The 13,039-nt window shown below is 42.0% G+C and overlaps 1 long non-coding RNA gene across 1 annotated transcript; it reads right to left on the minus strand.

Moving 5' to 3' along the window:
* Positions 1–4,318: 4,318 nt before the first annotated feature.
* Positions 4,319–11,706, minus strand: LOC113595567 (uncharacterized). The gene is made up of 3 exons (XR_003416097.2): positions 11,471–11,706; positions 6,465–6,549; positions 4,319–6,320 (listed from the first exon to the last, which is right to left on the minus strand). It is a non-coding gene; the product is annotated as an uncharacterized LOC113595567 (long non-coding RNA).
* Between the last annotated feature and the right edge of the window lie 1,333 nt (positions 11,707–13,039).

Consider the following 13,039-nt stretch of genomic DNA (forward strand, 5'->3'; position numbering starts at 1 on the left):
TTGGGGATAACAGAGAATGCTGACCTCACCTTTTGGCTCTGAGTGTGGGAGAATGAGTGGCCTCTACTGAAATTGGCTGCGAGGGACTCGTCACCTTCAGGACAGAGGCAGGTTTGAATTAAAGCCAGAGGGTGTCAGTTCCACAAAGAGTTTCTTGATGCAGAGGAGTTTGTTGACCACAATTGTGGTTCCAGAAGGAACACTGAAAATTTCTAATGGCCTGTTTAACAAACTTTCTCTCCATCTTTATACTCTTGAGAGTAGAGGGCCTGAATTTTTATTTTATCCTAGTGCTGAAAAAATACCTGACACATAGTAGGCACTGAATGAGTATCTGCAGGATGAATGAATGAATCTATTAACAAAAAGCACTAAGGAGAGTACAGGATAGAAAAGGTGAACACAGGCTTACATTAACAAGGAGACAAGAAATGTAAAGTATGGACCCAATATTTTAAACAGAATTGATTTAGAACCGCTTTGGTGTGAAAAGTGGGGAGGCCTATGGAAGGAGACTTTCTCTACAAGTGATGAGGCACAAGCAGGAGCTCTTCAAGGCTGAAGGTCCTTACGCTTCCTTGAAAGCAAGAATCCCAGGGCTCCAGATTCAACTATTCAACTCTCAGGGTGGAAAAGGGCTAGCCAGTAAAGAGCCAGACAATGGAAGGCTGAGGATCTATAAACACAATGTAGAGCATCAAGTCCAAACAAGGATAGACTGAAAAAGGAATTTTAAGCAAAGAAAAGCAAAATTGGAATCAGTGATTTGGGGGTCCAGGAGAGTTTCTCTTGACCAGTACCCCTTTTAGAGAGGCCTATGGCCATGCCCATAGATAAGGAGGGAGTTACTGGGCAAGTTCAGACACAGGTCAAGAGGAACTGGGGCTGTTGGTATCAGACCATTCTTTTCCAGTAGATTGGGTTGTAGATCTGGTGTGACCTCATCAGAGCCCACAATCTCCAGAATACAATACTCTACTCTCCACTCAATGCCACTACAGTAAAAATGTATTGCAAGAAAAGAGGAAGCCTACTAGAATTAGACAAGCCCCTGAAACTTGTGATTCTCACTGCCTTGAAGAATCCCCGGAAATTAACATCCAGCTTTGAACATGAGCAGGCATTACATCAATTGCTCAAGAAGAGCCAGATGGCATATCTGAGAACCCGAGACCAGTCAGCATGATGCCTGTTTTGCTCCTTTCCCAAGAGGAACCTACATGGGAAGCCATGCTAGGAAGCCCTAGAACTTAGGGCTTCTGTTTGAATAGGAGAGCTGTGGCCAGAGCTGGCAAGGAATGAAGTGTTCTGGGTAGGGGAGTCAGAGCGTTGCATTTAAACTAGGATGTGGCAAGATAGATGGAGAAATGGCAACACAGGTACTCTTTAGGGGCCCAAGTGATAAACTCCACTGGAATTAGGGCAGAGAGACAATAAGTGACCGTCGCCCAAGAAAAAAAATGAGGGTACTGATTAGGAAACAGGTGTCCAGGGGAAAAAGTCCTTATCAGTAACCAGTTCAGAAAAGACTGAAGAAGTGGATAAGAAGTAGGTAAAATGGTTCAGCCAAGCGCTCACCTTGGTAAAGAATTCCTCCACTACTATCAGAAAAGGGTCATGGTCGTACAAGGTGAGCAGACTGAAGGTTAGAGTAGTTATTTCACAGGAAAGTACAGAAAACAGCAAAATCCAGGGTACAAACCAGTACTTTGAAATGGGCTAATGGGGTTCTAAATAGAAACTTTCCCTTAGGATAACGGAAAAGAATGTACGGAAACAAAATTATTTTAAAAAGCAGTGCAAACACAGAAAATAGTTTGGAGGTTAAGATCTGCCTTATATCTTCAGTTACTTCAAAGTATTTGGTTGGCAGTGTTTATGTATTAGGCGGAAGGAGGCAGACGCATGATAGGGTGTGGAAGGATTAGAATCAAGAGGCTCTTGCCTTATTCCTTTCAATGGTATTCTTTTTAATGGGCTGAGTTTACTGGAAATGTTTCCTTCATTCATATTTGACTTCAAGACGCAACCTATGCACTTTTCCCACAGTTGATTCATAGCTGAAAAAGTTGCTAATAGTTATTTCATTACTTTTATCTATGATTATTTTTCTTTTATCTGGGTTATCTCCCAAACATCAAGTTGCCTGATACATAAAAACAATTCCATTCTATCTTACCCACCAAAAATGTTCTGAAGAAGTGATGAAGTGTTCTACCTGACAGAACATAATTTATCCTATATTATTGTAATCTAATTCAAGCCATTTCATGTTGTACCGGCTATGATTACACAAAACGTAACAGTCTACTTGGCTTAACTCCTCCTATGAAAGAAATTGAAGACACTTTCCTTGAGGTCAGCAATTCCTCTTGCGTCTCATTCCTAAATCAAAGTCTGAGGAGAGTTCAGAAGAGCAGTCACGAGGGAAGGGGGCAAAGCAAGTTCAAAGCTCAAAGAGTGACTGAGAAAACATTCTGGTTTCTAGAGACTTCAGATTCCAGACATAAATGAACAGTTTTTCAAAAGGGAGGGAGAAAAGAGAGAGCAAGGGGGGCAAACTGAGAAACAGACTCTTAAGTCTAGAGAATGAACTCATGGTCACCAGAGGGGAGGTCCCGGGGCTGGGGGTGGGGAGGGGGGAGGGGGGGAAACAGGTGATGGGGATTAAGGAGAACACTTGTTATGATGAGCACCGGCTGTTGTGTGGAACTGTTGAATTACTATATGGTACACCTGAAACTAACATTACACTGTGTAACTGGAATTTAAATAAAACTTAAAAGATAAAGTTGAAGTTTTCACCATCAAACAGAAAAACAAAATGAATAGCTTTTCAGACTCCGTTCTATGGTGCAGGTCTCTGCCCTTGCATGTGAGAAGAGGCACAGGCCTGGCAAATGTTCTCCCCTGAATATACCCCCTTGACTCCTCACACTAATTCAGGAATCCACGAAAGGGTGGCCGCTTTCTAAATGTGAGTATCTTGTCAGTGAGTTTAAACCTGCCGGTTATTTCTACTTCAGTGTGAATGAATCAGTTAGAAATGTCAGCTTTCTTTCTTCCTAGCAAGTGGTTGATCCATGAGCTCAGAGAGGATGTGATACCAGGTAGAAAAGTAGCCTTTTCTCGGTGACACACCAAGGGGCCAGACTTGGCTGAGGTGGGGCTGAGGTCCTGGAAAGGAACCATCCCTTCCGTGGGGGCAGGGAGGTGACGGAGAAGTGGGAGAAGGGTGCAGAGAGCAGGTGGGGGTAAATTCTATAATTTGCAACGCTGCCTTCAGGGCCCGGTTGGCACACGTCATAAAGCATGTGCAACTTAATGTGGGACTGTATCATTTTTCTGTCAGCATAGGCCCACGATCTGTTGGTTTTTAAAAGTGATCTTAGACCTAGGAGAGAACAAAACTGAATTGTCAGAAGCTAAAATGGCATTGAGCTTGTTAGTGCCCAATGGCCTCAGTGGCCTGCCCAGCTTGTGAAGTGTTCCCAAACTCTCTGCCATGAGTCCCTAACTTCACACGGGACAAGGAACTCTGCACATCAGGCTTCGTCCTACTGGCAACAAGACTGGGCAAAACTGTAAAATACTGTGCCACTGCCCTTAATGCTTCTATATTCCTAATACTTTCTTCCCTTCCCACTTGGGCAACCTTACCGAGCTTTTGGCTTAGTACTTGTGTCTTGACTCAGATTTCAGTGGTTAGTATCACCCTAGAGCAGGTCGTGCCTTGCTGCCACGATGTGCACCCAGGGCTGGCTGTTTTTTCTGTTAGCAGCCTTTAGATTGGCTTTCCCCAAAGTATGGTGCTCGCCCTGGCCACCTTGGCAGAGACACACAAACCTAGATGAGGTGAATTATCTAGATCCTGTCCTGGAAAATAGCTCGTTCATTCAATCATTCATTTTGAAAACATTAACTGAATGCCAGCCTTGTGCCAAGCACCATGCAAGACCTGAGGGATGAGAAGATACACAGGCAATGGTCCTGCTTTGGAAGCCATCAGTCTTTTAGGAAGCAAAGATGGTAGTGACAATTGATCCCTATCTGCATTTGACAATGCAGTCTGGTAATTCCGGAGGAGGGAGGAGGGAGCTGATATCTTTACTAATGCTTCAGCACAGATGCTTGGTGGGTGGGGGCGAGGGGTGTAAGTGCAGTGACTGAGGCAAGGAAGTTAGTAAGTAGAAAAGGGGGAAGTCTAACATAGTCCAACGCTGTTGTAAACTCTACTTCCTTGGTGCTCAAGATACTGAGTAGAAATGGTAAGAGGCAGGCATCTGCTCTGTTGGGGTATAGGGAGTTCAATAGCAGCTTTTTTTTTTTTAATAATACAGTGATGAAAAATGGGAAAATAAAGGTTTTGGAATGCCCCTGACTCTGGCTTGCATAATTCTGGAAAAAAAAAAACTTTCTTAAACAGTGTTCTGGCATGTTTCCTTAATAACACAACCTTGTTTATGAAGACTATTTGAGGTATGGCTTTACACCCTTGAGCAAATGAATGTAATTTATTTGCAAGTCTACTAAAATCATTTGGTATGATGCCATTGGCCAAATAAATACCTTAATATTACAGCACCTCTTTGGTAGGAAAATTTACTTCAAACACAGGACTTTTCCAGAGACATAAATGAAAGGTGTCACACTCAGGCTCAGTGTAGCCTCGTAGAGACGGAACCCTGCAGAGGACACAGCTTCCTCAGTTCTTTCCTCTCTGGACACTGGGGAGCACCTCACCCAGACACCACTGACAATGAAACAGACACTGTGCTCAGCACATGTCTAACATGGGGCACACTGAGAATCTGGAGTTCCTTGAAATGAGTATTGTCTTTGTCCAGTGCTCTCCTAGGGGAGGAGGCTAAGTGCTGCTTGGGGAAGAATGGGCACAGGTTGAACCCCATCCCCTCCCTGCCCCCACCGGGAGACCAAACCTGCCTCTCCAGAGGCAGATTAGTGACCTGCTGGTACTGGAGCATGTCCCTCATTGAGATTCCTCGGCACTGGCCTATCAAAGTATTCCTTCCAAACACATGAGAACTATCCTAAAAAGCTTCTGATAATCACACTAAACAAACATTTTGCCTGCTTTCCAGTGATGTGTTATTTCTCACTAATGGTTTAGTGTCCCAAAGGGATGGCACCATAAGCTACTTAATCCAATACTGGTATGAAAAGTAATTTTCTGCTTGGAGACAGAGCTGAAAATACACCCTCTGCTTTCTCAGTGCCCTGGGGAGCTTCGAGTTACACCAGTACGTAACCTCCCATCTCTGGTAAAGAGCTCCACAGAAGTAGCCCTGGGCATTATTTTTTAACCATGTCTTTCCCAAGATCATCCAAGCATTGACCTTAAACAGTGGATTTTTACATTGCAACTTTTTCACTATTTCCAAACATTTTTCAATATTTTGTTATTTCAAAAACATGAAGCCTTGTATATAGCAGAATCTCCAAACACATTTGCAGATCATTAATAAAACCAACTTACATTTTCAAAAGAAACATCCAAGAATTAGGTGTGCTACTGCTTTAAAGATATACATCAATGTTTCCACGAATGTGGAAAATGATAATTACAGTATTAGAAAGTACACTATAACATTTGTGAAGGGCATGTGCAGGGGACATGTCCTTCACAGTAAAAATCTCAGAAATATGAATGCAAGGTACAGTTGGGTTGGCTAAATGAGTCTGAAGAATAGGCATAGAGGCCAGAGTCAGTCACGCCCTGACCTCTTGTGTGCACTGCTGTTGGGAAACATGATTTACCCTATGACAGAGTGTTGACAAGATGATTATTGTTGCTACTCCAGTCTTTATCCACAAAACACACACAAGAATCCATTGACAAATGGACAAATACATTTCTCAGAGAAATCCTAATCAATATTCCTCAGCGTTTAGAGAACACTGAAGCAGAACAAGTGGCTTCAAATACAACAGAAAATGTTTCATTTAATAAAAGCATCTGGGGGCGCCTGGGTGGCTCAGTCGATTAAGCAGCCGACTTCAGCTCAGGTCATGATCTTGCGGTCTGTGAGTTCAAGCCCCACGTCGGGCTCTGTGCTGACAGCTCAGAGCCCGGAGCCTGTTTCGGATTCTGTGTCTCCCTCTCTCTGACCCTCCCCCGTTCATGCTCTGTCTCTCTCTGTCTCAAAAATAAATAAACGTTAAAAAAAATTAAAAATAAATTAAAAATAAAAAATAAAAGCATCTGAAGAAATATAGGAGCCTTGCCTTCTTGGCTTAGAATATCTTCAAGACAAAAATGCACATCTTCCTGCCATGGTTTGGAGAAGGGGAGAGTCGGCCTGAGGAGGAAAAGAGGCCAGAGGAGTTAATCTCTTGGGTTCCTCTGGTATTAAAGTGCCCTTAATCCTTTTTTAATTGGGTTTTTATTAATGTAGCTTTCAGTGGTAACAAACACCTTCCCAAGTTGTGAAGAAGCTACTCACAGAGTAAAGCATCTTCATCAGCAAAACACCAACTCTGGTTCCTTGAATGCAGAGGCGAGGCATCACTAGGTGCCCAACAGGTGGCCTGTGAATACAAACGTAGGTGCTTAAGACAGGGTCTTTTCAAAGGTCTTGAAATCCAGACGTAGTTTACAAACTGTAGCATCTTCGTAAGTGCGAGGGCCAGGGAGGGGGGGGGGGGGTGGAGGATCAGTCTCAAAGATGACTCTGAAGCCACTGCCTCAGGGAATTTTGTTGACAGTGCTCTAAGTGTTGGATTTCCTTCCGCCAATATCATTACCTCCTAAATCTATATCTTCTTTGCTGAGGTTGGAAGGATCTCCCACAACCGTGAGTGTGACTTTTCCCAGGAAACTCACCCCAGGGCCACCAGACACACGAAGAGCTCCTTCCTTTCTGCTCACAGAGCACTTCTGTGCCCTGCAGGTGTCATGGCATTTAAATGCCTTGTGGTGGGATGTCTGTGTGCTGGGCTCCAGAAGGAGTCCCTAAGCTCCCCGGCAGGCCTACCCTCTTAACTTCTCACTGTGTCCCGGAATTCCGCATCATTTCTGTAATTGTGGCCAGATAATACTTATAAAACTGAATTAATCCAACACCTCTCCTCTGCCCTCACTTCTTCCCTACACAATGTGTGATTTGACTTGTCACATTCAGGACAAATTCTAGAATTTCCTGTCTCTTCCAGTTCCTTACCACAGGAACCTTTTCTCAGGCTCCCTAATCTACCATTTAGGGTGATTCAAGAAAATACAGGAATGGTGCTGGATTAAAATGGCCAATGATCCCATTTTAACACAAAGGCCAGCATTGTGTTTACAGTCTGCTCCTCTCTCTTGATTATTTTGGCAACAGACTGCACAAATAAAGGATTTTGGAGTGTGGGATGATGTAATAATGTTTTAACATAAAACCGGAGAGTAACACTGTAATGCATTCATGTTAACGGGATGTAAGTCAGAAGATAGTGACTGCCAGCGTTTGATACTTTATTAGTATGTAGAACCTAATTAAACTGATCGTACTATAAGCATGGCTTCTTATTTCTATGGACTTCACTCTGCCAGACGGTGTCAAATGTGAAGTCTGATCTAAACTGGGGGCTTGCAATGACATTTACTTTCCCAACCTGCACAGCCAAATTAAAGTTTATATAGTTCTCCCGTAAAGCCAAAAGAAATATAAGTTTGAGTCAAAATTGCTTTTACGACTCTCATACGAGGAGCCCAGGCAGGGTTCATAGAGTTGAGGCATGTCCCGAGGGCGCTGCTCTTAAATATGGAAATGGAAAACCATTTCCTTATCCAGAGCCCAATGTCGGCCACAATGAGATTATACTGGGCATCAGAAAATGAAGACTGGGCACCAGCATCTTCAAATGAGAACACTCATCCCCAGGACTTTCGGGTCTTTTTTTTTTTTTTTAGTACTTGGATGTTTATTTCTATAAACATAATAGAGAAAGAGAGAGGGAGGCAATAAACTAAGACAAATTTAAGAATGTTAGTTAGGGAGGGGCTCCTGGGTGGCTCAGTTGGTTGAGCATCTGACTCGTGATTTCAGCTCAGGTCATGATCTCAGGGTGGTGAGATCGAATCCTTTATCGGGCTCTGGGCTGGGCATGCAGCCTGCTCAAGTTTCTCTCTCTCCCCCTCTCTCTCTTTCTCTCTATACCTCCATCCCCACTGCTCATGCACTCTCTAAAATAAAAAATTTTAAATATATGCATTAAAAAAAAAGAATATCAATTAGGAAAAATACCACATAACTTGGGTCTCTGAAAATGAAGAAAGATTCAGGCATAAAATTAAGGCCCTGAGCAACTTAGTCTCTAAAAAGAACTGGGAATCCTTGTCAGGAGTTATAACCACTGGGCCCCAGGCCAAGAGTCAACTTGGCACCAAAGTCAACTCGAAGAAGTGACTCACTTGGCCATGAGAGCACTGCTGTGTGAGACCTTTGGTCTCCTAAGTGAAAGTACCTGGGTTCTCTTATCACTTAATAAAAAGCACTGGAGGCCACCCAAGGGTGCTGCTTCAGATGAAAGCCATAGGAAGAGGTTTGAACCAAGGTCGAAAGGGCACAGACAATGCACTGAAGAGCAAAACAGGTAAGCACCAGAGAAAAGCAATGTCTGCCTTCTCACAGGTAAGATAGTAACCCATGGGATAGTGGATGTTCTTGTTTAAGGGTTTTAAAACATCAATTTAAAAAAAAATTAACTTCAATCACTTTCAAGGCTATCTTGTAACATTCGGGATATAGAATATACAGGTTATTGGACTCCATTTCAAGATTGTTTCAGAAAGTGTCTGGTCAGAAGATTTCTTGATTGACTAGTTTTGGAATAAATTTCATGTGAGGTATAGTTAAGGATTTATCAGGGATGGGATACTTTGAGACTAGATTGTCAGATGGCCACTCTCCTTGCTCCTTGATGGTAAGAGCTAGGGGAGGTCTACAATAAAATGGGTGGGAATACTCAGCATTCTCTCAAACCCTGGAACCCATCCCAATGCTAATTTACCCTTTGCTCCTAGGTCTATTTCTCTTGGTCCTACACAACAAGATTACCCACTCTTCCCTATGACTGCCTTTGGCATTACTGAGGATGCTTGTCAGCGTCTCTGAGTTCTCTCTTGTTCAGTGAAAATATCCTCAGTACCCTCAGTGTTTCCTCAAAGGACTTTGAATCCTTCAATTGTCTTCACTGCTTTTTCCCCTGAATGTGTTAGTTTATCAAGAAATATTGGGCTCAGGATTTAACACATTCATTCCTTGATAAACAGTGATGGAAAGCATCAAATAGCAGGGCTGAATTCTGCAGAGAAGAGCAGAACCTCTGTGTGCAGGTACCTCTACTGGTAGTCTATGATGGGCTAGCACTTACAGAGCTGTATTAACAGCCGTGTGATTGATCCTCATGCATTCTTATTAACCAAAAATAAACCTAATTCTTAACTGTCCCAAATTGGAAGGAACCAAGATGCCCTTCAGTAGGTAAATGGATAAACAAATGGTAGTACTTTCAATACAATGGAAATTTGTTCAGTAATAATAATATAAAAAAGAGCTATCAAGCTACAAAAAGATATGGAGAAATCTTAAGTGCACATTATTATATAAAAGAAGCCAATTTGGGTGGTTACCAGAAGCAGGGGCTGGGGAATAGGCAAAAATGGGGGAATGTAGCCAAAAAGAACAGTAGTCCTGGGGATGTCATGTACAGCATGCTGACTATATAGTTAACAACACTGTGTTGTATACTTGAAAGTTGCTGAGAGATATTAAAGTTCTCATCACAAGAAAAAAAAAGTGTAGCTATAAGTGATGATGGATGTTAACTAAACTTATTTTAGTGATCATTTCACATATATCAAATAACTGTATTGTACATATAAAACAAATACAAGGTTATATGTCAATTATGTCTCAATTAAGAGGAAAAGCCACCAATTTGAAAAGACTCCATACTATATGATTCTAACTACGTGCCATTTTGGAAAAAACTATAGAAACAGTAAAAAGATCAGTGGTTGCCAGGAGCTGGGGGAAAGGAGGAAGGTAGAATAGGTGAAGCACAGGGAGTTTTTAGGGCAGTGAAACTATTCTGTATGATACTATGATGGTGGGCACATGCATTGTGCGTTGTCAAAACCGAAAAAAACTGTGCAACACAGAGTGAACCTTAATGTAAAGTACAGATGTCAATTAATAATAATGTATTGGGGCATCTGGGTGGCTTAGTCGGTTAAGCAGCTGACTTTTGATCTCAACTTAGGTCATGATCTCACAGTTCATGGGTTTGAACCACCCATTGGGCTCTGTGCTCACAGCATGGAACCTGCTTGGGATCACCTGTCTCCCTCTCTCTCTTCCCCTCCTCCACTAGTACTATCTCTCTTTCTCTCTCTCAAAATAAACAAAGATTAAAAATAAAAAATAATAATGTATTAACACTGTGTTCATTGATTTTTAACAAATGTACCACACCAAAGCTGGATGTTAACAAACACAAAATAGGAACAACGACAACAGCAACCTTCAAAGAAATCCTTTTTTTCATAATCCCTTCTATCATGTCATTTAACCCTATAATCTTGATTTTCCACTACTTTTTGCACCCAAAGGCAGGCTTTTTATTCAGTCCTTATTAAACTGCACTGCTTATTAGTCTGATAGATGCTGACCTTGATTCTATCACCCAACATATGCCCATTCTCTTGTAGGTACATGGATACGTGGTATCCAGAAATCTAGTGGCTAGGTACTTTATTCATGTAAATGCCACACATAAAAGTGGATGAAACAATTTATTCAATAGCAATGTGTTAAGTGGTATGTACCAGACATTGCTTTGGGTATCAGCCAATGAAATGGATGTTAGCCTCTGCTCAGTGGAGCTACTATATTCTAGTATAGGGAGAGAGACAATAAGCAATGATGTCATAAATGAGTTCTAAAATAGGTGAGAAGATGCTGAGTACCTGGGGAAAACCAAAACGGGGTGGGGGGGGGTTGGTCTTTAATTATTCAAATGCCCTGAATCTGAGGCTGGAAGGAATAGGGCAGATTTGAGGTAGTGTGAAAAGGCCGTCTGTGATGGACATGTGTGCAGAGCCAGGAACGTGAGAGATGGGGCTGCAGGGACGGTGAGGGGCCAGATCATGCTGGGATGTGTAGGCCGTGGAAGGATTTTTAACTTTATGCCATCTTTTCCCTCTCAAATAGAAAGCCATTCCATTATTTTAAACAGCAGATAAAATGAGCTTTTTGAAGAGAACGGACAGGAGGAAGGTAAGAGGAGAGATGGAGAGTCCAGATGGCCATGATGGCAGCAGCAGGGCCCCTGGGAGGAAGAACTGAGGTCCAAGATCCTAACAATTGGGTGGATGGTGGAACATTCACTGAGAGAGCAGACCCTGGACCAGGAGGAGAAGTCCGGGGCACGTCTATAAAGTTTGAGGTGCCTATATGACACTCACAGGCTGGTGGGGTGGTAGGTAGGTAGACTCATGGGTTTGGACATCAGGCACGAGGAACTGGAACCAGCAGACATTCATTCAACAAGATCTGAATTTCCACGGCTACAGGCTGCACAGATCTGGGCTGGGATCCTGCTTCCACCACTGGTAACATTCTCTTGAGTTTGTTTAACTTCTCTGAGCTTTAGCTCCCTCTTCTGCAAGTTCAGGTCATTACTTCTGTGAAGGATTTCTGCCAAGCTTGAAAAAGAAAATGTAAGAACTCTAGCAGATTGGTTTCTTTTGGGGGGGAGGGGGGGGTAGGGGATAAGAATCCTCAAGTCTCTCTCTCTCTCTTTCTGTCTCTGCCCCATTCTTTCTCCCTCTCCCTCTCTCTTTTTCCTTCTGTAGTTTCCTGTTTCCTATGTTAACTAATTTTACTTTCAAAAAGCAAATTTGTTCTTACATGCCCTGTTCCCAAGGCCTGCAATCTCCTAGTTGGTGACTGACATGCCTCTGATAATTGGATCTAGAATTTTTAACGCTGACTAAAAGAAAGTTGTAGATGTGAGAATGCATCATATTTTCTTTGTCAAAGCTTCACCTACATCTGCCAACTCCAATCTGCTATCACCCCTACACAAATCCCAAACACTCAACACCAATTTGTCGTGTCAATCAGCAGTCACTTGATTTCAACCTAGCTGCAGCAGGCAGCAGAGGAGGAGAAACTGAGGACAGACGGGTTCCTCTAGAGTTGAGTTGGCAGCACAGGCATTAGTGGAAAGACAAGCGAGTAAGAAAAACGAAAAGTTGATGGTACTATTATAAAATGACCAATCATTTTGCGCAGCCAAGATGACTGAGAAACTAGGATAAGTACTCCCAATGATACAAAGATCAGTGCTACTTGGAATAAAAAAAGAGGGTAAAGAGAAAGAATGCGATTTGCATTTATTTCAGTGGTGGGATAATCACAGTGCTGGTCTTGCTTAGGGTGTGATGAAAAGAAGAAATTGCCTAAGTGGCATGGGAGTGAATATTTCATGACAAAATATAACGAGAAATAAGTATCTATGCCAGATATCAAAACATACTATAACATTTCATGTTTAACGCAAGGAAATATGGATGAGAAAAGGAAAACTTAGGAGTGGAAAAGTATAGAAAGCCTAGAAATTTAGCTGGGTTAGTGTGGGATTAAAACCATGTTGGATAATGAGTGGGAAACAGCAAAAAACTCAATGATATTAGGTTAAAATTAGACAGTGTTTTGGAAGAAAAACCCTAAAATATAACCATGTTTAAATAATCTCTGGATACATCAAAGAACAAAATATTAGGGAAAACATAGATGAGTTACCAAAGAGGCAGAACTTGTTAGAGCTTGAAGTGATAATATATATGAAGCATTGAGAGAAAAAAGTAACAGATTCAATTAAATAAAAATGTAAAATTTTTTAAAGCAAAAGTAAGATTAAAATAGACATGCAATAGAAGATTTGGTAACATATACAAGTAGAATGCATATGTATAATAAAGCAAATGGTATAAATTGGCACCTAATGGAAAGTTAAGCGGCTGTGAGCA

This window comes from Acinonyx jubatus, chromosome A2 (assembly GCF_027475565.1).
Source record: "Acinonyx jubatus isolate Ajub_Pintada_27869175 chromosome A2, VMU_Ajub_asm_v1.0, whole genome shotgun sequence".
Lineage (NCBI taxonomy): Eukaryota > Metazoa > Chordata > Mammalia > Carnivora > Felidae > Acinonyx > Acinonyx jubatus.